Source organism: Peromyscus californicus, unplaced genomic scaffold, assembly GCF_007827085.1.
Source record: "Peromyscus californicus insignis strain IS unplaced genomic scaffold, ASM782708v3 Scaffold_5__1_contigs__length_169319896, whole genome shotgun sequence".
Taxonomy (NCBI): Eukaryota; Metazoa; Chordata; class Mammalia; order Rodentia; family Cricetidae; genus Peromyscus; species Peromyscus californicus.
In genome coordinates, this window is record NW_026294573.1 from 138,738,486 (window position 1) to 138,765,694 (window position 27,209).

At 39.6% G+C, this 27,209-nt stretch overlaps 1 protein-coding gene and 1 pseudogene across 3 annotated transcripts in view; one reads left to right on the forward strand and one right to left on the reverse strand.

The window, feature by feature from the left end:
- Xkr4 (XK related 4) overlaps positions 1-27,209 on the forward strand; it is a 439,385-nt gene that overhangs the window by 103,513 nt on the left and 308,663 nt on the right. The window lies entirely within an intron of this gene.
- Positions 6,578-10,345, reverse strand: LOC128097260 (transformer-2 protein homolog alpha-like; annotated as a pseudogene).

A 27,209-nucleotide genomic window follows, 5' to 3' on the forward strand; every position in this document is an offset into this window, starting at 1 on the left:
AGTTTTGGTTTTCTTGTTGATTTGTGTGTGGGGTGTGTGTGGGTGTGTGTGTGTGTGTGTGTGTGTGTGTTTGATTTGCTCATTTGATTTTATTTATTCCTTGTGTTTATTTGGGTGTAGTTAATCTCTTTAGGTTGGAGTTTTCCTTCTGTATGTAGATAGATTTGTAGGTAGATATTGCTATCTATAGATCTGTAGATAAATATTGCTTAAATTTGGTTTTATCATGAACTGTTCTATTTTCTCCATCTATGGTGATTGAAAGTTTTTCTGGGTATAGTAGTCTGTGCTGACATATGTGGTTTCTTGGAATCTGTAGCACATCTCTCCAGGCCCTACTGGCTTTTAAAGCCTCCATTAAGAAATCCAATATTATTCTAATACGTTTGTCTTTATACGTTTCTTGATCTTTTTCCCTTTCTAATTTTAATATTCTTTTCTTTGTGTTCTGTATATTTTGTGTTTTGATTATTATGTGCCAAAAGGAAGTTCTTTTCTGGTCCAGTTTATTTGGTATTCTGTATGCTTCCTGTACCTTGATAAGCATCTCTTTCTTTAGTTAAGGAATTTTCTCTTATGATTTTGTTAAAAATATTTTTTGTGCCTTTGACCTGGGTTTCTTCTCCCTCCTTTATTCCTATTATTCTCAGATTTGGTCTTTTCATAGTGTCCCATATTTTCTGTGCCAGGATTTTTTTTTTTTAGATTTAACATATATTATGACCAAAGTTTCCGTTTCTTCTTTCATGTCTTCAGTGACTGATAGTCTCTCTTCCTTCTTTTGTATTCTGTTGGTGAAACTTGCCTCTGTTGTTCTTGTTTGAGTTCCTAAATTTTTCATTTCCAAAATTCCCTCAGTTTGGGTTTTCATTATTGATTCTACTTTCAGGTCTTGAACTATTTTATTCATTCCTTTATACTACTTGTTTTTTGTATGTGTTTTCATAGATTTCTTCAAGGGATTTATTCATTTCCTCTTTAAGGACCTCTATCATATCCATAAATGCTATTTTAAGGTCTTTGTATCATGCTTCAGCTATGTTGTAGTTCTCAAGGCATACTGTGGTGGGGCTGCTGGGCTCTAGTGGAGATACATCTCCCTGGCTATTATTGTGATTTTATGCTGGCATCTAGGCATCTGGATTTAGGATGATTGCAGTTCTAGGTGCTGATATCTGGCTTTGTCTGTTGGGTTGGTGTTTTGTTCCTTGATTTCTGTCTGTGGTTCTTAGGAGGGTGTGTTGACTGTGTGTTTCCTGATAGAGAATTCTTCTGGGATCCTGCTAGCTGAGACCAATAGTAGTTCCTGGTAAAATGTGTTTCTAGGTATTAGGAGCTGGAACTTAAGAATGGAGATGTACAAGGAGGGGCCTGTGTGTGTCCACAGGTAGGAGAAAAGCTATACTCTTCCAGGATCTGCTTAGTCCACTTGGAATGCGGGCAGGGAGGCCGTAACAGGTAGTCTGCTACAGAGCTGGGGATGAAGCTGGGAGTTGGATATGGAGGAGAGGAGAGAAAGTGAAAATCTGGAGCTACCTGGTTTGCTGGCCTGCTTGCTGCTCCACCAGGCTTGGCTGGGGGTTTCTCCAGGAATGCCTGTTGGATTTGGGGGCTGAGATAACAGGATAAATAGTAAGGAAGGTTGAAGGAGAGTTGCTTAATCCAATATAGATGGGGGTCAGAGATGGGTAAGATCATAACAGGTGTTCTGATACAAAGATGAGGGTGTTACTGGGTAATTGGACTTGGAGGAACAGGGGGAAAAGTGAAGATCTGCATTTAGGCTACCTGCTTCTCTGGCCAGTGTGGCCGGGGGCTTCCAGGTAATGCCTGCTGAATTTGAGGACTGGGATAAAGCAATGAGTGGGCAGAAGCAAGTCTGGGCACAAGTGGAGGCTATCTCAGGTTTTCTGCTATAGAGATAGGGATGAGACAGGGGAATTGATTTAAAGAAGATGAGGAAGGAGTGAAGATCTAAAGTTAGCCTACCTACTTACTTGGCTTTAGTGTTGTGTGTCTTTTTTAATATTACCACTTTTATGACTCATTTTCTAATCCATAGAGAACGTTTGTATTTGAGAGAATGTATATCTGCCATGCACAACTTTGAATAGGAACCTGTGACACTCATAATATGTGATGATAGAGCATCCACAAGAGTGAATGATGCTGGTACTCATATGGATGTTTCTTCTTATCCAGTCCAGGTGCCAGCCCAAGTGATTTTGTGACCCTATTCAGTGTAGGTATTCTCACCTCTTTTAACCCAATTTAAAAACTCACAGACATGCTCAGATATTTGTTTTCATGGTGATTATATATCTCATGGGTTGACAAAAAATATTAACTATCACAAATCTACTTTTGACATCTAAACATACCACTTTCAAGCCATGCCCTTCTGCTCTCAGTCCCAAATGTCTCAATTTCATCTCATTGTGCACAGTGCATTTAGTACATCTCTAAACACACCCATGGTGTTTTTGACAGTCCTCACAATGTCTGAAAGCCTAAAGTCTCTTCTGATACTATACATGATTTGAAAAATCCAGACCCTCTGTACAATTGTGGCAGGGTCCTGTGCTGTTGTTCCCTTTGGGGGAGGGGGCCAAGTAGGCACAGAGTCAATGACACAGACTCTGGAAGAATGTTGAAACAGCAAGCTCAGCTTATTCAGGAAGAGGCAAGCCTTATATACCCTCCATTCCACCCTGGGGGGAGGTCTGATGAATATGCATCTGCTAGTGTGACATGGCTGCCTCTCATTGGTCCAGGTCATCTCCAGATCATGTCTCAGCTGCTATTGCTAAGGCCTTTCGGCAAACCAGGTTGGCTTTCAGAAAGTATCTTTTTTACTGGTTTGGGCTGGCTGGCCCTCAAGCTTGTTAGGGATGAGTCATCCCACATACAATAAAAAAAACCTAAATATTTTCTCCATATATTGTCAGAGTAAATGTACCTGTTCCAAAGGAGAAGCATAGGAGCATGGCAAGGAAAGATCAGACCAAAGCAAGACTGAAACCCAGCAGAGAAAACATCAACCCATGCAGCTTCATATAGGCATCTGGGGCTGGAAATGGAAACATATAGGCTCATACATGTGTGAGTTCCTCTGCCACTCCAGCTCTGCTTTTTTTTGGGCTAGCTCCTCTCCATGCACTCTGCTTTCCTCAGTGTCCCATGCATCTGGAGCATTCACCATCTGAGAGGTCTCTATAGCAACTTAGGTTGAACCTCCACAGCTTCACACAGTGGTCTTTCAGGATATCCTGGCAGGAGCCCTGATCTCTCTCCCTCCACCTCCTCTCTCTCTCTCTCTCTCTCTCTCTCTCTCTCTCTCTCTCTCTCTCTCTCACACACACACACACACACACACACACACACACACACACACACACACACAAGTGCACACACACCAATTAAAGCAATGGCTCTCTGGAATAGTGGCACAAGAAAGGCTCCATGAATCCCTCAGTCTTTCATCTTTTTTATTCTTGAAAAATCAATGCCACATGGACAATGTTGCCACATTCTGCTGCTTCCTCAGGATGAAGCAGGCCGTGTAGGCCAGCCTCTGTGTGCTGATCCTGGGGAACATTTTCCTAAGTGGCTTTATTGAACAAGGAACCCTTCCAGCAGCATTTTTAGTATAGGCTCTCTCCTTTCAAATAAACTTTTATTTTCACAAGATGGAACCTTCCATTGGTAGACCTTGCCTCAGGGTACCTCTCCTGTTACTGCAGGGCAGAGACCTACAATTCTCTTTAATGGCATTAATCTCATTAACAACTAGTTGCTCTCAAATCTTTATTGTGTGTAACTTTGAACTTGTTCCTTTACCCACTTCATATTTTTCATGTATTTTGCTTCTCTTATTGCTCTCTCTCATTCTGCACTAGAATGCTATGCTGTCCTGAAAGTTCATTCACCAAAAAAATTAATCATTACTTTTAAATTCAACCTTGCCCAAATTATCAGGAAACATGAATGATGCAGACAGATTCTTTTGAGGAGTATAAAGTTGAATGTTCTATAGCCTAGTTCTTGATAGAGTCATTGTTACCTTCTGAAATTATATGAGCTGGGCTTGCACTGTCTACATTTCTCTAGGCATTCTGGCCTTTCAAACTCCATGCACAATGGCCCATTGAACTCCACTTATCACATTGTGGGGTTTTTCTGGCCCAAAGTTCCAAACTCTTCCTCGTTAATCCTGAAAGGCATAAGAACCTTAAGATCCAAAGGCATAAGAGGCATAAGAACCACATGGTCAAGCTAGGCGGTGGTGGTGCACGCCTTTAATCCCAGCACTCAGGAGGCAGAGCCAGGCGGATCTCTGTGAGTTCGAGGCCAGCCTGGGCTACCAAGTGAGTTCCAGGAAAGGCGCAAAGCTACACAGAGAAACCCTGTCTCGAAAAACCAAAAAAAAAAAAATAAAAAAGAACCACATGGTCAGTTTTATCAGAATGAGAACCCTATTCTTTGTACCAGTTGTCTGTATTAGTTACTCTCCTCACTGTTGTAGAAAAATAACTGACAAAAGAACTTTCAAAAGGAAGAATTTACTTAGGCTCACACTTTGAGAGCAGTCCATCATGGCAGAGAAGGCATTGTTGCAGCAGGAGTATGAGGGATCTGATTGGATTTCCCATCAATAAGCAGAGAGGGATGCATGCTAGTGTTCAGCTGGATTACTCTTCTTTTATTCAGCCCAAGATCTCAGGTCAGGGGACAGTGCTGTCCACATTTAGAGTGTATCTTACAAATATACTCATTTTTTTCCACAGTGATTTTAAATCCCATCGAGCTGATATTAACCATAAGAGAGGTGTTAGCGAACTTTTTACATATTTGAACCAAGTTCAATAAACACCTCTTTCCAGAAATCTGGCTGTCCACTATCAGAAGGAATTGAGAGCTAGAACTTAAAGTATACAATTGTCACTCAAGGTCCACACTTAGAAAAATAGGAGCGGACTCTTGATCACCTTCTGCCCAGACCCCTAAGAGCTCATTTTCATTTCAGTAAAATTGGGACCACTGTGAAGTGTGTAGCTAATTTTAAAGATTTTTTCCCTGAAAAGGGGAGACTCTGAGCTCATAAAAGAGACTCATGTGACCTGCAGAAGGCTAAACCTTCTGGTTATCCATCTTCTTGCATTTCCTGTTAGGCTGAAGGTGTTCTCAGATTCCTTAAATAGTGTCTGCCAAGTTCTGAGTTACAAATGATAGAAACAATGTTGGTGTGCTGTTTTACAGAGTGGGGAGTTCATAGACTCAACCTATAGAGTGCCAGTGAGAGTACTCAGTGCATAAACATGCCTGAGCGGCAAGGCTGACAATGTGAGTTCAAGTCCAAGAATCTGTATATAGTTTGAAGGTGAGATTCACCTCCACATAACTGTCCTTTGACCTCTACCTGTATGGCATGCATGTGCATGTATATATACATGTGCACACATGTAAACACAGACACATACACAATAAATAAATAAATGAATAGTCATTTTAAAACATCTTAAAAACTGCACAGCATTAGTAAGGATTAGTTACAAATCTTTGTGTGTGTGTGTGTGTGTGTGTGTGTGTGTGTGTGTGCATGTGCATAGGCACACATGCAAAAGTGTACATGTAGAGATCAGAGTATAACTTTGGAGAGTTCTTTAAAATATCCAGTTTCTTTCTCAGTTCAAGCCTCTCTAAAATATCCAACATTTCTACAAAATTCCAAAGTCTCTCAACTATAAGTTCTTGTGAAGTCAAAATAATTTACATATTTTCTTATTCTTTTTTTTCATTTTCAAATTAACTTTTGTTTGAATTTTAGGATCCTTTCCTATACAATAACCCACGAAACCAATAACCAACCAATACCAAAATTTCTAACAGCAAGTTATACAATTGTTCTAGGTAATAAATAAAGGTTTTCCTTCAGTGATTAAGAGAATAGTTAAGTTTCTGTTAATTTAACATAAAAAATCACACTTTAAGTTTATAAGGTTTAACATGTAACTTCAACTATAACAAGTTTTACAGGAATCTACAAGCTTTTAATTCCTAAAAGGTGACTTAATTTTTTAGGTCTAAAGTTACATTCTTCATATTTTCTCCTACAGCTTCAAACTTTCTACACTCACCTAATCCACTGTTCCATGCCACTCCAGACAAACTTGACATGACTGATCTACTTCAAGTGTTATTTATCTTTCCCCAAAGAAGGTTAAAAAGCAGTTTGTTATAACTGCAGATTTCTAATAAAAGGACATCTACTACAATATCCGTCACAAAAGCTTTCAAAAGATCATTTTTTCCTCATAGTAAAGGCAGAGAAGAACCACAAAGTCTAACACTGGGCTCCTTTTTACTCAGATGTTCAATGACTTAAATGACAATTTCACCTTTAAGAGTATAACAAAGGGTGGAAAACAGCAACACAACTGGCCACACTATAGATGAAACAAACCAGGTTTTTGTTTTGTTTTTAGGACTAGTAAGCATTGGAAGCTTGGAAATCCAGAATCAAAGGGGAAAGGGAAAAAAAGGGGAGGGGGAGTCCTTGGCCACAATCACTCCGTTATCAATAGCGTCTTGGGCTTTAGGAACGAGATCTTGACCGTGACCTGTATCTACTGTAATAAGGAGAAGGTGACCTTCTTCTGTACCGGTAATCATAATTTTCATATCTGTCATAGCCTCGATCATATCCTATATCATAGTAAGAATCTCATCGTCTACCACCACCACCGCCTCCTCCTTCTCCACCACTGCCTCCTCCTCCTCCACCACCACTGAGTCGGTCTGCCCATGTAAATGCCTGGTGTAGGCGTGTGTGCTCTCTTGGTGATAGAACAATCCACACGAATTCCTCTACCATCCAGCTCCATCCCATTTGCCCTTTCCATAGCCTCCTTAGAGTCATCTATCCTCTCAAAATGCTCAAAAGCAAATCCACGTTACCTTCCAGTTCACAGATCATAAACTACTACATTGACACCACTCATTGTCCATATCGAGAGAATACTTCACGAAGATCTCTCTCTGTTGTGTACAAACTGAGGCCAAATATACCCAGGCATGTGTTGGGATCTGGATTTGCCCTGCTGCCTCTATGTCTTCTGCGATTAGACATTGGAGAGTGACTCTGGCTTCTTCGTCAGCGACTCGGGCGTATAAGATCTTCTATGAGAGTGGGACCGGGACTGAGTGTAGCATCTATGAGAATGACTCCTCAACCTTGACCCGGATTTTGATCTTGATCGAGAATGGGATTCAGAATGTTTGGAAACTGCCGGGCGGTGGTGGCGCACGCCTTTAATCCCAGCACTCGGGAGGCAGAGCCAGGCGGATCTCTGTGAGTTCGAGGCCAGCCTGGGCTACCAAGTGAGTTCCAGGAAAAGGCGCAAAGCTACACAGAGAAACCCTGTCTCGAAAAAACCAAAAAAACAAACAAACAGAATGTTTGGAAACTGTTGATGGACTATGATATCCTGACCTGCTCTCTGATTTTACGCGAGCAGGAGTTCCCGTTGGAGATTTTGACTGAGAGCGAGACTCTCTGCCCTCGAAGTTGTTCTCCTCTACATCACTCATGTTGGCCAGGAGTTCTCGAGAACTAAATAAGAGACAAGCCTCAGCTCGAGGGCCGAAGGCTTAGTCACCCCGCTGTCTGGAATGTGGGGAGGAGGAAGGCGACGGCGACAACGGCCAGTGCGCTCCACCGTATTTTCTTATTCTAAAAGAGAAAAATCAGGACACAGTCACAATCAGACCAAAGCAAAACCCAAGTCCAATTGTGTAAAAGTCAGTGCCAGACTGCTGGGACTCAGCGATCTAGGCTCCAAAGGGACGCAGTGGTGCTTCTCCAGCTCTGCCCTCCGCAGCAATGCGGCTTGTTTTCATCCCGGTGGCTCAGGCCAGCTCCACTCCACAGCTGCTGCTGTCGTCTGTGAGCATCTCATGTGATTGACATCTCAAAACTGAGGAGTCTCAGCTGCTACTGGGTTGCACCTTCAACCAGAGAATAAGCAAAAGTCATAGGTGGAATCAGATATAATTTACCTACATAATTGAAATATTGGAAAAAAAATAGGAAAACAACTGAACTTAAATAATCAGAAGAAGCCATGTATGGTGGTACACACCTGTAATCCCAACACTTAGAAGGTTGAAGCAGGAAGATTATTGTGTGTTCAATACAAAATTGAGCTGCATAGTAAGTTCTCGGGATGCAGCATAAGACCCTCTGTCAAAGAAACAAACAAAAAGAATCAGAAGAAAAATATTATCTATATCTAACTTTCTTTTGTATCAAATGGACATTAAGAGCCTGGAGAGAGGGCTCTATAGTTATGAGGGTGCATGTTCATACACACACACACACACACACACACACACACACGCACACACACACACACACACACGAGATAGAGATAGACAGAGACAGAGACACACAGAAAGAGAGAACATGAATGAACCAGAGACTGGGGAAATGACGTTGAATATTGCTTACGGCAATATATTTGGTCCTTTACAGTTGCTAAAACTGGGTGCTTTATGTTAAAAAGATGCTGACTTATCACCATTTTTAGCTAGAAGTCTAAGATCAGATGCCCATCTATTTAGTCTCTCATGAACTCCTTCTCAGCTATTTCCTATTTCCTATTTCCAACACATGACTCTGGGAGATACCCATACCATAGAAGACTGCAGAGAGTGTGAGGAAGACAGGGTGGCCCTGGCTTTCCCTGGGACCATCTCTCCTTGCACAAAGCAGGTGGTATGGTTACCTAGAAGATATGTGGTGCAGGGTCAGTAAGCATGTCCAGCTGCTGCCTCTTCAGTCATCACTGGATTCAAGACAAGTGTCATCACTCATGATAAAGGTGTGAGCGCATGGCACATATGTGTGCGTGCCTGTGTGCATGTGTGTGTATGTACATGATGAGGATGAGCACCTGTGATGACTGGCTTGGGTTTTCCCTGCTGTGATGATGCCACTTAGACTTGAGAGTGACAAAGTTACAGACATTGTGATGCTAATTCAGTTCAGTCATTGTCTCAGTCACTTAGATGTTTTAAATCTGATTCTCTTGTGCTCTGTGAGACTTTGACAGACTCCTCTCTAGGTAAGACTTTGTTGGCATATCAATACCATTTGATAAGAAGTATCCTCAACCATAGCAACTGTTAAAGAGCTAGGACAAAAAGTGGAGTTTGGGGCTTTACTCTTTTATAGATACAAAGTATTATCTTTGGAGTATCTTTGATGTGATTAAACAAATGTATAAAATAAGTTTCTTATGAGAATTACAATTTAAATTTTAAAATGGGATCTGCCAAGGCCTTAGCTAAATTTTAACAATCTCTGATTTAAATTGCAGGAAGTTTTCACCAAAGCCCTAATGTGAAAGTGGCCTACAAGTCCTGCCACTCAGAAAAAGTAAATTCCCAACCTAAATGCATTGAAATGTATCCTAAATGTGGCTTCAGTGAGACAAAGCTGCTGCTATACACCAGTGTCAGAACCACTCCTCTGGACGTCTTCCATGCAGTGTGAGGGTATCTCTGTGCTGATTGCGGTAGATTCCAAATGTAGCAGCCAAAAGTAATGCAGTATCTGCCATCCATAGCAGTTAGATTAGGTCTCTGTGACCTGAAAGCTACCAGCCTTCTGCTGCTGTGAACAGGATGGACCCTCTTCCCTGGTGGTGGGAAGTAAAGCAACCAGACAGCAGTTATATCCTGTGGGTCACACATTAGCCAAGCACCACTCCCTTCTCAAACAAAGAGTGACCACTGTCATGTAGCATTGGTCACGGTTAACTAGGCCTGCTTCCTTACTATGCAAGAGCTTCCTCTCTCAGAAACAATTAAGAATAGACACCTTGCTTTTCTGCTGGTAGTGAAAGTTCTTATTTTAGAACCCTGTGTTCTGTGTGGTCTTATAAGTTAACAAAGCTCTTACCTAAAGGACAATGGCCTCAGAACTTTCCTTTCCAACCCAGGCCCCCGCCTCTGTCTGCTCAAAATGTTACACTTCGTTGTCCTGATGATTTATAGAAGTAATGACTATTCAGTGAAATTAAGCTCCATCTGATCTTCTTGCCTGGGTAGCTTATAGCTTGATGTCAAATCTAAAACACAATGTCTTGGATGTCAATATATTCTTTAGGAAACATCACAGAGATGGTGAAATCAGTTAAAAATAAGCAAAGTATCACGGCTTATGATTGTGAACCAATTCTTGGGAGACTGAGACAGGAGGATAGCTATGAGGCCAATGCCAGTCTGAGCTACAGGAGTTCCAGACCTTGTCTCAAAAAAAATCAATAAAAGCGTAAAACAATTTAAAACTAATAATGAGATTTGAATTATGTAGGGTTTATGCTGAGAAATATGTTTATGTTATAAATAAAATTTTATAGATAATTTTTACATTTATAGGTAAAAATATTCATGCATATTTATGTATGTAAATATAACACATAATTGTCTTTGTATAAATTAAGAAATGCTTCCAACTTTTGAATATACATTATTTGTCATCAGTTAGGAAATTAAAGAAAAATAATGATTTTGTTAGAAAAACCAGACTCCTATTTTATAAAATATTAGAAAATATATTCCTATCAATTACAAATTTGTGATAATAGCCATTATAAAATGAACCATAACCTGTAGTTGCACAATATACAACTTCAAAATGTAAGTGGAGGCTATGATATTTCTGGAAAATTAGTATATAAACAGCAAATGCCCTAGTCCTCTGTGAATGTGTTATGGTGGGGGATATTATGGGAACACAAAACAGTCTTGGACCTTAAGGTTAACAAATTAGCAGTCTAACTGTTCAACAAGACACAAAAGCCTCAGCTTCTGCAGTTGGAGATAGATGGCAGATAAAATAAAGAGAAACTGTCATTCAGCCCACATGAGAAAACGTAAACAGTTTTGGAGGCAACAAGATGTAGTAGTGTGTGCAGTCACAGACTGCTTCTTACACATTTGCAAAGAATGGTCTTTATATTGCTAGAGGTGGAGCACACAAGGCCCAAGGCTCCTAACGAAACTGCTGTAGACTGGTTAACGCTGTTAAAAAGTAAATAAAGAAAGTTTCAAATCAACAATCAGCGATTCAGATTGCAGAACTGGGTAATTTCTTTTCTCAGTTACTCTTATCAGTAGGTTATACACCCAAAGTATTTTACACTGTGTCTGGATGACAGAAAACAGTAAGTTGTTGTTGGTTATTTTTGCTCTTTGGCTCTTTTGGGGGGCCTGCCACCCAGCTCCCAAATAAATACACAAAGAGATTTCTTCTTAATTATAAATGCACAGCCTTAGCTTGGCTTGTTTCTTGTCAGTTTTTCTTAACTTAAATTATCCTGTCTATCTTTGGCCTCTGGGCTTTTACCTTTCACTTACATCTTTATATCTTATTTTCACTCTTACTCTGTGACTGGTTGTGTAGCAGGGTGGCTGGCCCATGGCATCCTCCTCTCCTTGTTCTCCTTCTTTTTACTCTTCTTCCAGATTTCTCCTTCTATATATTCTCTCTGCCTACCAGCCTCACCTATCCTTTCTCCTGCCTTGCTACTTGGCTGTTCAGTTCTTTATTAGACCATCAGGTGTTTTACACAGGCACAGTAACACAGTTTCACAGAGTTAAACAAATGCAACATAAACAAAAGTAACACAACTTAAAATAGTATACTACAACAGTAAGTAATTTATTCACTATCAACTTCATCATATCCACTTATTTTAAATGTTCATTAGTAACAATTTCCACCTCTCAGGTGCTGTGCAATTTTGTGAAAAACTTTTGTGCATGTTGTTTTACTTCATCGCTACCCTGGACCTGTTTGCAGGTCTTATTTCCATTGTGCTGAGAAGGAAACAGGCTCAGAGACACTGATGAGCTGCAGTTAGAAAGTGATGGATCACAATTGTTGTTAAACTCTGAATTTATAGTCTGTTTTGCATCCTGGTCTCCTGATCATAGCAGTGGACCAGTAATACTGGAATAGCAAACAAAATTTCCTCTCTCCAAATCAATGGAGAATTTGGTGGGGACAAAGAGAGCCACTGGAAAACAACATCCAACATTTCTCTAGGACTTAGCATGTGGTGTGTATTGTACCAAACATTTCAAACACTGGTCCTTAACCTTTGTGATGTGGATTTGAGGCAGGTGGCAGTGCCTGCACTTTTCACATGGAAAAACTGAGGTTTTAGGAAGTTACGTTACTTCCTGAAGTCCCATGGCAGACAGGCCATGGAAACTTGTATCAAACACGGTGCCTCATTCCAGAGTGCTCAGTTCTTACTTCTTCTCTGTGTTGCTTACAATAGACAGTTCTGAGAGGATAAAGCCTATCCCATTTCTAGCTGAGGAAGAGATGGTCAGGAGAAAGGCAGCCAGGAAATCACGAACAAATATAAGTTAATGCTCCAAACCCTTGGTATGGAATTTAGGTAACCCAACAGTTTATACTTGATCAAATTAGCAAGAAAGTTAAATATGAAAATATCAGTAAAAGTGTTTCTGGAAATAGAAGCAACCGTGCTTTTCCAAGCACTACAGGCTTGCAGTTTTAAATTATTTTACCTATCCAATGAATCCATTTCTTTTTCTAATTCAGTTTGCAATATGTTGTCACAGTGACGTGGCTCGGCATTGTATTTTACTATTAAATAGAAACAGTGTTGTGTGTGACAGGTGTATGTGGCATGGTTACCTCTGTGCCTGAGTGTTACCTGCTTGTTTCCATGGTACATATCATGTTTTTATGTTTTAAGAATGGATAAAACAATTAAATATGAGGTGGAAAATTCAGACAGAACTTTATATTCTGAACTTCCTCTAAGCTATGCCAATATTGAATCCTAGTCAACAACAGAGAGCAGACTTAACTAAAACGTTATATTAGCATGTATTAACTAACAAGTTACTACTTGGATGCCATTTTCTATGGAAAGCAACATGGCATGGCTCTCTTTAGAGGTTCTATTGTTGCTGTTTTAATGATTTGCATTGTCTCCAGCTAAGGCAATGAAACAAATATGAATTTTCACATAAATCAAATTAATGAAGCTGACTTTAGATCTCTTGGGCAAAAACCTTGAAGAGACTATGATTTGTACTCTCAGTATTTTCAACATATATCTAGACAGTACAGACAAAAAGGAATCAAAAGCAGTCCTGGCTGCAGTCAAATTGAAAAGACAATGCTGCTGGATGATTGTCACATCACTGGGATGCTTCTATGTCAACAATTGCTATGTTGGTAGAGTCCTGCTGTGATAATGAAGCTTGGTTTAACCTGAGCACTGAGAAGAATACTATGCTATGTTTAAGTACCGCTGTCCTCTCTGGATTCCAGAGAAATAGAAACTGTCACTTGTCTCATAGCATTTCTAGGAATTTTTGTAACTTGGCACCAAGCACACCACTGCTGGACAGCCTGTAGCCTGCCTTCTAGTCTGTGTGTAGCCTCTCTCATGCTTCTTGTTTCCATGATGTCAATCTGTGACATTCTCAGGAGACTTCATAACTGTGAGCAACAGACATTCAAGCCTTAGACTTTTTCTGGAGATGCCCAGTGTTTCATGTGAAAGGAAGGACAATTGTAAGGCCATATTGAAAGCCAGCATTTGGGGGGTTCAGGAGAGGCTCTGCAATAGCCATGTGTGACTAGTCAATGCATCTAGGCTCTCGTTGCCTGCAGTAAAGACATTTGTAGGGAGCAGAATTCCAGTCATTACCTTAAGGTCTTATGCATGTTGCTTGATTTATTAATAAAAAGTCATGTAGTCAACAAGGCATTATTGGTCTTTGTCTGCTAAAACTGAGCCATGATTTCTTTATTTATAGGATTTGATGGTTTTGTTTTGCTCAGTATTGCCTCTTTAGACAGTAATGGCTCAAGAAATTTCCCCACTTAGACAAATAGTGAGATGAAGAAAGATCTGGTGCCCAGAACTATTCAGATTCTAGTAAACATGGAATCCTCACAAAAGAATTGATTCTGAATGTGCAGGACATTGATAACCAGAACTTAATCTTTCTCATGTTCTTAAATACATGGGGCTGAAGAGATGGCTTGCAGTTAAGAGCACTTGCTGCTCTAGCAGAGGACCCAGGTTTCGTTCCCAACGTATACATGGAGACTCACAAATTTAGGTAGCTTTAGTTCCAAGGATTCCAGCACCCTCTTCTGGCTTCTGAAGGCACTGCATGCACATGCAGACAAAACACTAATACACAGAAAAGAATAACTTTTGTAAAAATCTACGGTATATATAGTTTGCCATGAACAAAAGAATTTCAAGATTTAATATTCATTTCAACCAATTGGCTTACAGTCTTCCTGGATGTGATGACTATAGGACCTGAGCAAAGTAGCAGGTAAGGAAAACTCAGAGTTGCCTCAAAAAAAACTGGAAGCAAAGGCTCATCAATGCAGACTTTAGGCTGGACCAATGCCCTGAAATGCTTCTTCATAGAGTTAATTCACTTCCAATGCTGCTCCAGCGACTCTGGACAAACATCGAACATTCTGAGTGTTACTAGTCATGGAACATTTATGCTTCTCTGGATGATTGATTTGCTGCTCAGGACTTTCTATTTTTTGTCAGTGGGGGACTAGCCCTTGCTCAGCTTTTAGCTTACCAGTGACCTCCTTTAACATACGTTCCAGCTCACCTGGAAATGTTCTGTCTTTCTATCTAAGAATTTATTTTGCTGTGCAGATACTTTTTAATTGCATGTAATCCCATTTGTCAATTCTGCTTATAAAATCCAGTAGAGCAAACATAGGAAATAGAGATTTCCAAATTTTTGAAAGGTCTTCAGAATGGTGCTGCTTGCTCCCTGACCTTCAGAAGATAATCTTAGCAGCCAACCTGAAGTGAAGTAGTTATCCTGAAGGCTTGAGCTTTGAAATGACTGGGGAAACCACTCTGTAGGTGGAAGTTTCTGTCCCACCAGCAGCTCCTAAATAAACACACTGAGGCTTATATTAATTATAAATACTCAGCCAATAGCTCAGGCTTATTACTAACTAGTTCTTACATTTTAAGTTAACCCATATTCCTTATTTATACTTTGCCAGGTGGCAGCACCTTTATTAGAATGGCATGTCCATCTCCTGCTCCCTCTGCATCTGGCTGGTGACTCCAGTGACTCTGCCCTTCTTTCTCCCAGCATTTTCAGTTTAGCTCTCCCACCTAACCTTATTCTGATCAGCTATTGGTCAGTCAATTTGTTTATTAAACCAATCACAGCAACAAATCTTCCCAGTGTACAAAAGGATTATTCCACAGCACCACTCTATTGAGTTCTTATTGGGTATAGAAAATTCAAATAATTTCAGGCTTAATAATGTGAGGAGTAGAGCTTGGCATAGAGAGTAAGCTATCAGAGAGTTGAATAAAGTGACAAGCAAGTGGGATGCATGTCACAATTGGTCTCAGCTAGATTCATTGTAAAAATGAGCAGAGTTGATTGCCTGCCAGCCTTTGCCCTGTATCCAATAGCTGTCACTTGTGCATTATACCCCATGTTATCCTGTGCGTCTTGCTCCCCCAGTCCCTGTCTCAGTTAGGGTTTCTATTGCTGTGACAAAACACTATGACCAAAAGCAATGGGGGTGGAGTGTTTTGTTCACACTTCCACATCACAGTCCATCATTAAAAAGGAGGTCAGGGCAAGAATTCAAGAGAAGAAACTGGAAACAGGAACTGAAGAGAGACCATGCAGTAATGCCGCTTACTTGCTTGTTCCTCATGTCTTGCTCAACCTGGTTTCTTATACCTTCTAGGCACCACCAGTATCAATCATCAATAAATCATTAATCTGGTAAATACTCCCACAGACTTACCTATAGGTCAATCTCATGGAGCTGTGTTTTCAATTAAGATTCTCGCTTCCCAGATATGTCTAGTTTTGTGTCAAGTTGACAAAATCCAACCAGCACAATAGACCCTTTGTCAACTTGACACAGAACACATCAGTTATTAATCTATAAACTTTCCTTTCTTGTTCATCCCCAAGAATTTTAAAGAGACTTCGAATTGAAGAGATTGAACTTTTGCACAGTGGTGGCACACGCCTTTAATCCCAGCACTTGGGAGGCAGAGCCAGGCAGATCTCTATGAGTTTGAGGCCAGCCTGGTCTATAGAGTGAGATCCAGGACAGGCACCAAAACTACACACAGAAACCCTTTCTTGAAAACAAAACAAGAAACAAAAACAGTGAGAGAGATTTAAACTTTTAAAGCATTAGAATATTTTTAAACTGAGACTTTTAAAAGTTGGAATGTTTTTGTATTATGATGTTGATATTAATATGCACAGCCTGCAGCTTATGAGCACTACAGTCATGCCTGGCGCTGGGACCAAGAACAGGGTGGTGTACAGCAGCCTGGAGCTCCTGAAGAAACATGTCCTTACTGAATAGGGCCTATCCTAGGCCGACTAGCTCACACCCAACATGGAGCCACTGTGGCTGCAGCCCATGCTGGTTTCCCTGCTGGGAGGGGCACTGACCTTGGGCTACAAGCATTAAGGTCTAGTGTGGTGATCCTCCAGGTGGCAGACATTGAAGGCAGGGAGATGTGCAGCAGCCAGGAGCTCTCACTGAACCTGCCGCTAGATGTCCTGACTAGCCTCAGCATCACCCTGACTCTGGACAACAGCAGGATATCCTAGACAAGTCTCGGCAGTGGTTCAGTATTTATGGTGCTTCAGAAACCAGAAACCTTGAACCAGATCAAAGATCCATTGCAATGAATATTTGCATGTAAAGCTATTTGGGCAAAAATATATACTATATGACACACTGCAGTTTCTAATGCCACTAAAACAAATGAATATTGGATGGAGAGTTGGGAAAGATAGAGGAACAGAGCAGTGAGTGCTTGGTGGAGAGAAGTGGAACTAGAGACAGGAAATGGCAGGTTGAGTGAAGACTGGTGGATAGGGAAAACATGTTGCTGTTGAGCAGGGCCAAAAGGATGGTATGCAGCAGCCTGGAGCTTGTGCAGAGCAGACTCAGCCCCTGGACATGCTACCAAGCTACATGATTGCTCTGTTTCTGAGCAACGACAGGGTGTCTGAGATGAATAACAGTTCATTTTCTGGATTGGACCTCCTTGAAAGAACTCTATGGCCCCTGTCTCAGTGGAAATGACTTGTGTTTCTCTGTAACCTCCTCGTTTACTTGTTATAATTTGACATATAGAGAACATGAGTCTTTGGAACAGGTCAGACTACTGACTGGATAGATGACCTGCTCGGTACCCCTGTTAAAGGCTCCATCTTCAGATGGCAGGTTTAATCTGAGAGAGGTGATTGGACTATGTGGACTCTGACTTCATCAATGGGTTACCCATTGAAAAATTCACAATTTGATGACATTATTGTGAGTTTATAGGAGCTGGGACTGTTGGAGGAAGGAGGTCACTGAGAGTGTGCATTCAAAGAACACCTTGTCCCTGCCTCCTTTCTTCTCCCTGCTACCCAGCTACTGTGAGATAATCCATTCTGTTCTACTCTGTCTTCTTTACCATGACACTGTCCCTCATCCCAGCCCCATAATGATAGAGCAAGTGACCAGGGACCAGAACCTCTGAAATTGTGGAAGTAAATCTTTCCTCTTTTAAATTGACTTTTCACACATTTTATTACAGCAATAGAAACTGACTAACATATTAAATCCATCTTGGGGTTCCCAAGTTCTACAAGTGGCTTGTACTGGTAATCAGACCACAAAGCCAGGTATGTGTTGCTATATGTAGCTACATGGATGCTTCACTGGCCAGAAGTCCTTTTTCTCCTTTTAGTCACATGACATATACCCCTTAGGACAGTGCTCATCTCCTAGAGCAGTCCATTTCCCAAAGAGAGGTAAGGAGGGGCTTAGGTTCTTGCTACACCCTTAAAAATGACTTAAATGAAAGGTCTATTTTGAGACTTTTGAGTCTATGTAAATCTAAGTAGTTTTGACTCAAGAGTAGAGAATTGTTGGAAGGATGTGTGTTTCTGCAGATGTCATTATGGAAAGAGTTCCAGTGTTTCTTCATAGGTTGAACAACAAACCCACTCAGAAGCCTGGTCCAAGAATCACAGACTTCATTTGTTGTAGAATTTTTGTCTCCTACGTTTGTGCTGGACTTATCATTTGTATTTCTCTTTCTGACAAGACATGTACTCATGAGTAAGGTTTCCTAATGTGTTATCTAAAGCATCCCTATGATAATCATTACAGCTTTTGTATATTTTCATTTCTATTCAATAAATAAAAGGGCAAGTTAATAAGCAATGATTAAAATAATAAAAACCTGAGGAAATTCCAGTTTGATATTTAAAGTATTAGTTGGTTAGACAACTTAGCTTGGAGGTATAGAGGAGTCTTAATGGAACTAAGCTCAAAGTGTGTCCACATTTATCCTTTGAACTGTTGTAATTTTCCCTTTTATGTCTTTCATAGAAGATGAAAATTTGATTGAATCCTCTAAACTAGATATAGGCATGTAAGCTAATTAACTACATTAGGCCAAGTAATTTTTTTCAAAAGGACCGTTTTACAGATGAAGAGTCCAGGTACAGCCTCTTCAGCAGGTGGTTGTCAGGATGTCTGCAGATAGGAAGTCAATAATGCTACTTTCACACCACACTGCCCCCAACTGGTTCAGTTTCAGTTTTTCAGTTTTAGTAATTAGAAGATTTTCCTTTGATAATTTGGTTCATTTGATAATGTGAAAGAATTGGGAAAGTAGTTCTCTGTATTTAAAAGTTGTGTTTCCATTTTTGCAGTAAGCTTGATAGAGCCGTGTAGACCTGTGTTTGAAGTATGCCCCACTCAGTCCAATACCAGCATACTGGTTTTGGGTGCAGAAACCGAAAGGGGTATTCCCATAGGAATTCCTCATTGTCTTGTTACGTCAGCTTTGCACATCCAGATGCCAATATAAGCACTACTCATGACATCCATATAGAAGTAAGCCTTATCAAAGCAACATTGTGCTTGTTCTATGTTAGCTCCAACCTTTGGATAAAATTGCTACCTGCTCCTCACCCAGTATTTATATGAGATTTTAACAATAGCTAAACTATTAAAAAGCTTCATAATTACTGAGGAATGCTGAATTTTTAAAGATATGAGAACAATTTTTTAAAGAATGTTGAAATACTAAAGTACAGTTTTCTGAAAACAATTGCATATTATAAGATACAAATTAATGATTTTATATCTTGCAAACAATAAAGAATATCCAATAAAACTGGGATAGAAAACATGTATTTCTGTCTCAGAAGAAACAGATACATATTGACATTCCAGTTTTGCAATTCTTTTCTTATTTCCAGAGCCTGATGTGGGATTTACCATTTTCTTACAGTCTTTGCCAGTATGAGAATATCATGCATTCTTTTGCTGTTATGTTAATTACCATTGTGCAGCCATTTCCTATGGAGATTTGATCCTTCCAAGTTATTATGCAATGCTGGCTGCTCAACCTTCCCACCTCTAAACTTATGCTATCTGCTTGCTTGACCCTAACATCCTCACTAACCCAAGTGTGCTTCCTGTGTCTGTTGGTCTTATGTATCATTTGATCTATTCTATGTCTTAGGACTTTTTGTTTTCTACATAGTGAGCCAACTGAAAAATGCTGACCATTACAGATATATAAAGGCAAGACTGTTTCTAAACTAATCAATCAAGAGAAACAACAATACTGACATATTTAACTTCTTTATTTGCCTGTACTTGATCAAATTCTCACAATGAAATATTTTATTTATGCTTTATTTTGACACCTGGTGGGTTTTCATTTTAAAACCCTAAAATTAGGTAAGCAAGTCATGCAATCACATTGATCGTGAGGTTTTTATAATGTAATACCCTGGTACCTAAGCTGGAGGGTGAAGTGGTGAATGCTTTGTTTGTCTGCAGCTCACTGGGCAATAGTGTAGGAAAGGGGGGACATTCATGCTTTTCACTGGGAAAAATATCAAAATAGAGCAAAGCATCATTTATTGATAAGTTATTTTTCTTGATGTCCAAGAGAATTGAATTCATGAAGTACCCATATTTTAGAACAAAACATGAGAGAAGAATGCCAGACATATTTTCTCCAGGCTGTTCTTCAGTAGTATAAGATAGTAAATTGCAATCCACTATCAGTTTATATTTCCTATATTATGAATTCTAACATTTTTTGTTGTGACTGTTAAAATAACTGAGGGTTAAAGTATGATGTGATAATAAAATTCCTAATTCCCAGGCCAACTTTCCTAGTTCACTTATTCCTTATTCAAGTGGTGAAAGTGTCTCATGGGATAGATCAGAACTCCATCATCCTTTAGAAATTAAAATTGATTCTAAATGTTCAAAACATATAAAGAACATATAATTTATTCTGGTCCAGTGAAGTTTTTGAGGAATGTGTTGAACGACAATGCTTTCCTCTAGAATTAACAGCAAAGAAATATGTCAGCCTTACATTTTTCCATTGAAGGGTAACAAGTGATCGCACTCCTAATTCAATGTATGATATTGAAACTGTACAAGATCAAAATGTTACAGCCAAATTATACTCACAAATATATATGTAAAATTACTTTACCAAATATTTGCAAATCATATCTAATAAAAATTGGATTCATTTTAGAACACAAGAAAATTTTAATATTAGGAAATGTACAAATATAACTTCTGTAATAATAGACAATGGAGTTTTAAAATCTCTGATTCTTGGAATTCTAGCTTTAAAACCTTTATTTAATAATCCTCTAGTAGGATGTAAAAATGTATTAAGTTCAACAACTAATCATAATTGAAAAGTTCTCAGAGTTAAGCACAAAAACATTCTACCTTATCTTGTTAAGGGCATTTACTAGAAACCTACAGCATGCTTTTAATAGTGAAATATTAGAAATATTTCCTTTAAAACCAAAACAAAATATCCAAATATCCAATATTATTGAGTTTGCTTAAGAATGCTTTTGAGGTGTTGATTAATCCAAAACATCACTCAAAACTAATTAATAGGCTCAAAGCCAGTAGAGTGGTTCATGCCTGGAATCCCAGCAATCAAGATGCTAAGGTAAAAAGACTGCCATGAATTTTAGGATTACCCTAGGCTACACAATGAGTTTCAGTACGGTCTGGACTCCAAAATGAGGCCCCACCTCCAAAAGCAAATGCAGAATCACAAAACTAAGACTCGATCATCTATAGCATTTTTATCTAAAAGCTAAAATTTTGTCTAAAATTAAAAGAAATCGTGTCAATATCTGTAACTGGCTTGTAGCTGTGATTCATTCGCTTATAGTTACTAGTAATTCATTTTCTTTGGTCAATAATCTATTGTTTGGATTATACCACAAAATTCCATGATATCTTTGCATTATACATCCACTCAGGAATAGACAAGTTCAGACAGCACTCACAGGCTCAGTTTTAAGAGATATTACTATATCAGTTTATAACAATACTAGAGCTAAGTTACATACCACTGGTGGTATATATAATCCCCCATATACCATTTAATATCCTCTGGTTAAAACTGAAGAATTCGAGTGATACTGAGCCCTGGGAGAAATTATGTAATGTAATGGAGCAAAGATAAACATAAAAGAGGTTTTTCTAGAGGGTGTTTGAGCAACAAAAACAAACAACAGACCACCATTCTAACTCTCCCTGCTTCTTTCCTTTTCTTTTGCATCAGCTGTTTTCAAACCCTTTTCTCTCAAAAAGTAACAAGTAGTGCAGGAAGGGAACTGTAGGTCTGTGCTCAACAGTGCAACTGCATTTACTTCTCAGAAGGTCCAGTAAGCTGTATGTTACTTTACTGTCTCTAAAGATAGAAAAATCAGAGCCAAGAAAGTGTAATTATCTGCACAGTGTCTCACAGCTTTGAAAGAGTGGAATTAAGGCTTGGGTTCACATGTTTATGAAAGCCCATTTTTGTAACAAGTGATACAATTATGCCACAAGATGTGCTTTAAGATCAAAGAGCATCTTCTTCTATGAAGAAGAATTCTGTTTAACTTTTATACAGAAACTAAACAGTAGAAAATGACCTAAAATTTAAGGAGATATCAAAATCATCACCTTTCAAATGTAAGAGACAGGAAAATTCCACATCTGTTTTGAAACAGGCTTTCAATAATTCCCACATCCCTGGTCACAGATGCTGCATTTCTTCACTAGGTGAACCTTCATTCAGAACATTTCCATTTTCAGCTGCAATACATTTTTATGTAAACCATCATATAATTTTGATGCAGTTGAGAATTTGAACAAACAATAGGCAATAATTCCATAATTTTAAGATATTACATTCTTGTAAAAAGAAGTATCCTTCTTTCATGCCCTGAGTCCTGGTTTGGCTTATTGAGGAGCTTTTGGTGCTGTGGAGAAATGAGTCTCACTTCTGAGGCACAAGGGGCAGGCTTCCCAGCACCCTGCATTCAAAGACACACTAGTCTTAAAGATGGTGAGATTCACCAAGCAAAATTTCAAAGCACATACCAAACTCTAGGAGTAATTATCCTCTTTCTTTGTAAACAGACAGGGTTTATTCTGACATAAGCTTTGCAAAGCAGGAGAGCTGTGAACTCCTTGTTAGAATCTGGCATTCTTCAAGCTGCTTCTCGAGCACTCAAGACTCACTATCTTCTCAAGTATTCACAGGAGGCAGTATCTAAGGTGCCTCTTGACAGCTCTGTGGTTTTGCTGGTTCTCACATAGTAAATGCTAGCTCATTTACCCATGGTCCTGCCAATGGTCTTTGTCCCTTTCCCATTCAGAATCTGTCCTTCTCATTTCACACGGGATGTTTGTAGTTCACGCCAAGCAGCAAATTGTTGGCAGAGGACCCCTGAGATTTGGATTGCACAGGTCCCCTGCAGCGGAGATGAGCAGAAGTGTAGTCAGTGGAAGTGGAGTGGAGCAAGTGGGCCACACTGACTTTAATTTTCCAAGCTTTCTCAAAATTGATCTGTCTAGCAAAGAGCTCAGGAAAATCAAAATATCTCAGTTTTGGCTGGACTCTGAAAAGGATATCTCTGTTTGCATAATGAGTGATGGCCCATGTCCAGTCACTTTCAGGGAAATTAGAAAACATCAGAACCCTAAGCTTGCAAACCTGTAAGCTCTCAGAGCCCATCAAGTGTTGAATCCCTCTCAAGTACATATCCTTTTAGAAAGCCAAATCAGAGGCACAGAGGAGTGTAAACTACTCAATGACTTCCCTTTTCTGAGAAATAGCTTCCACTGTATCTTTCTGTGAATGACAAGTGCATGAAACTAAAATTAACTTCTTATTCTCCTGTCTCTGGGAACCTCAAGGATAAAGGAAAGCTACAATTTTCTGCTGTGGGATGGTCTGTATGTCAAGTGTGTTGCTGATTGGTCAATAAATAAATCACTGATTGGCCAGTGGCCAGGCAGGAAGTATAGGCGGGACAAGGAGGAGAATAAAGCTGGGAAGTAGAAGGCTGAGTCAGAGACACTGCCAGCCGCCACGATGACAAACAACATGTGAAGATGCCAGTAAGCCATGAGCCACGTGGCAAGGTATAGATTCATAGAAATGGATTAATTTAAGCTGCAAGAACAGTTAGCAAGAAGCCTGCCATGGCCATACAGTTTGTAACCAATATAAGTCTCTGTGTTTACTTGGTTGGGTCTGAGCGGCTATGGGACTGGCAGGTGAGAGAGATTTGTCCTGACTGTGGGCCAGGCAGAAAAACTCTAGCTACATTTTCCTTTTTTTGTTGTTTATCTATATATTTTTAACATGTCTATGCTCCATAAAATATGTAGGATTTAATTTTTTAATTAACATTTTTTACAAAATATTTTTTCCATTTTAAAATCTGTGTGTACATGTAGGTACGTGTGTGCACATGTGGTTTCATGTGTGAGGGGTGTTCACATGTGTGTGCATGTGTTTATAGGCATGCACATGTATATGTGGTTATGCACATGTATGTATGTATAGGGGTGTGCACATGTGTGCATGCATGCAGAGGCCAGAAGATGGTGGTGTGTATCCTTCTGTGTCACTCTTGCCACCTATTCCTTTGAGGCAAGCTTTCTTCCTGAAATGTGGACTTGCTCTCAGTCAGCAATCCTCCCATCTCTGCCCCCACCCCAGAACTGGAGTTATAGGTGTTTAGGGGGATACCCAGAGTCTCTGAGCATGTTGATATCTATCTGGACATTCTCCTCATGACTGAGAGATGCCTGCTCTTAACTACAGAGCCATTTCTCTGGCCCTATTAATTAACATTTTATGGGCATATACTCAGTGTGTGTAGTACTGATTTCCATAAAGATAGTCTTTCTCAAGTGTGTTATATACTAGGACCTTATTTACTCCTCATGCTCTTCCCTCTCTCACCCCACCCTGTTTTCCCAGTTTCTTCGCTCCCTCCATCTCCTTTCTGCTTCCCTACATGTGTATACATATATAGAGAGGGAGTGTATGTGTGTGTGTGTGTGTGTGTGTGTGTGTGTGTGTGTGTGTGTGTACATGTGTGTGTGTACGTGTGTGTGAAGTTGCATGTCTCTATATAGTCTAGGATCAGCAAATGAGATCATTTTTTTTTTCAAAATGGGGATTCATTTGCCTAATACAGTGATTTCTAGTTGCATCTATTTTCCAGTAAAGACAATTTCACTATTTTTCATGGCTAGATGATATATACATGCCCATGTTTTAGCAATGTGCAGATATACCACACTTTCTTATCTATTCCTGTTGGTGGCACCTAGGTTGAATGTCAGTCTCTAGGCTTAGGACACCAGGCTTGATGTCTAGCAGTACTGGAAGAGAACTAACTGCAAAAGCGACCACTGCTGACTGATGGACGCAGGATGGAAATGCAGTGACATCAGTTTACAATAGTTGCCTCTTCAAATCTGGTAATTGGGATTGGTGTACAGAAACGGGGATAAGACAGTGTTTGTGAGCTATTAGATACCAAGGGCAGAAATGTAAAGAAAAGAGGCACAGTAAGACTGTTGATTAGCTCTGAGCAACAGGCCAAAATAGGAGTGCAAATAAACAGAAGGTGAGAACAGAAGATGAAGGGAAGAGATGAGTCAGCTTTAGCCAAATCAGAGTGAAAAGAGAAAGAAATGCAACTGAAAACAAAAAACTCAGCACTGAGGAGCCTCAGGCAGGACGACGACCTCTAATTCCAAGTCCTTTGGAAAAGGCAAAATAGTAATAATAATAATGACAATGATAATAATAATAATAATAATAATACACAAAAGGAAAAGGAGAATAGGGAAGCAAAAGTTGTTTTAATAAATTGAAAGTAGGTCTTCAACATGTTAGGTATAAAACTGCAGAATGAAGAACTGGGCAGAGGTGGAAAGAGAGTCTGTCTGCGGTCACTTACTAGGAACAGTTGAGGGCTATCTTTAAGTCATCAGTTCCTTGGGCAGAGGCACAGTGACTGCCGGCATGTGGTCCCTCACATATGCAGGTGTGGGTCTCTATGTGTTTCCTTACATGGACACATGGGAATCTTCTTGCTGTGTATATGTATAGATGATAAACAGTACATTTTACTGTATAAATATATACCCAACAACTTCATTTGCCAATTAAAAATAAAAAGGATGTATGCCTTGAGAACTATAAATTTCAGATCTTGGTTGATATAATCAAACAAATAAGATAAACATGTGATTTGGTGTAACAAGTATAAATACTGTGAATATGGTCCTCAAGGGAAAGGAAACACATAAGTTTTCTTGAACATTAAACATGATAAACATACATTGCAATACCAAGGAAAATGAAAATAAATATTTAACTTCCATGGCATAGAAGAAAAGTTTTAAAAATGCTTGAAAGGAGCCAAGTATGGTATCCTATAGCAACAGTACTTGATAGGCTGAGGCAGGAGGATAAGGAGTGAGTCCCAAGCTACTAGCCTGAACAAAACAAACAACAACAACAACGTGCTTAACAGGATAAGAATCTCTGTCTGATTTAGTACCACCTAGTTCCATGGAACAGACCTACAATCCTTGAAGTTCAGCTCTGGGGAAGGGGGGAAGTGCTTGGTTTGGACTGGCTCTGTGGTCCCCACAGCCCTATAGAAGGCCTCTCCTGTTGAACTCCACATATTCTACAGCTGACCCAGACTGCCTGAGTTCTAGCCAGCTTCTAGATCTTGGCACATCTTTTATCCTCTGGGGACTGTAAGCTACATATTCTACTTCCATACCTGGTTTTAGCTTCACCAATTACAATCATAAGCAAATCATTTAATCTCAATTTTTAATTTTTTAAAATAAAAATACTTAATGATAGAATTGTACTAAGAATTAAATGTGAAGTTTCAGTCTAATGCTACATGCAATGTGTTCATGCCTAAGTGCAGGTTGCCCTATCTTTGCCTGTAGTACATGTTTATCCTGTTATTATATTATCACCTCTGCCCAAGGATACATGTTGTCCTCTCCTGTAGTGGGTAGCTGTTCTAGCTATGACCTTCACTGTCACTAGTGAAGTAGCAGGTAACTGTTACACCTGCCTATGACTTTGAAGTACACGTCCCTGGGGCATGGCCCCTGGGGAACCCTTAAGACCTGGAATGCACTTATGCAGCCCTTACTTCACTCCCTTGTGGTTTTGGATGCTGGAGACAGACCAGGCGAAAGAACAGGATGGTATTGTGCCGCATCTTTCCAGGACCCTGCAATAATTCCTATGTTCTATATCATGAGTTTCCCTTCTCCAAAAAATGCCTTTGCCCATTAAGCAGACTTTGTGGATTGCTAGCAATATCTTTACCCAATATTCTCCTGCCTTCATTGACTCTAACATATTTTATGTCATTGTCAACTATGGTCAGTTCTCACTTAAAGCTTTTGTCCTAGCTGGGTTCATGGTTGTGGGCATAGTCATTGTGGAAAGAACTTTTTTATGGGATCATGTTTTCAAACTCCTTTAGCTATGGCCCATAGTTACAAAAGCTTTGTTATGCATGATACCCTCTTAATATTTTCTATTCTAGTAGGGTCATTTGCACCTTTAAAAGACTGGCCTCAGCATATTAAATTGATTTTTTTTTACTTGTAAATAAGTCACAACCCATAGTTTGAAAAGACTCCTCTGTAATGAGAGTATTTACGTAAAATTCTTGGCTAATTGTCATAATGTACTAC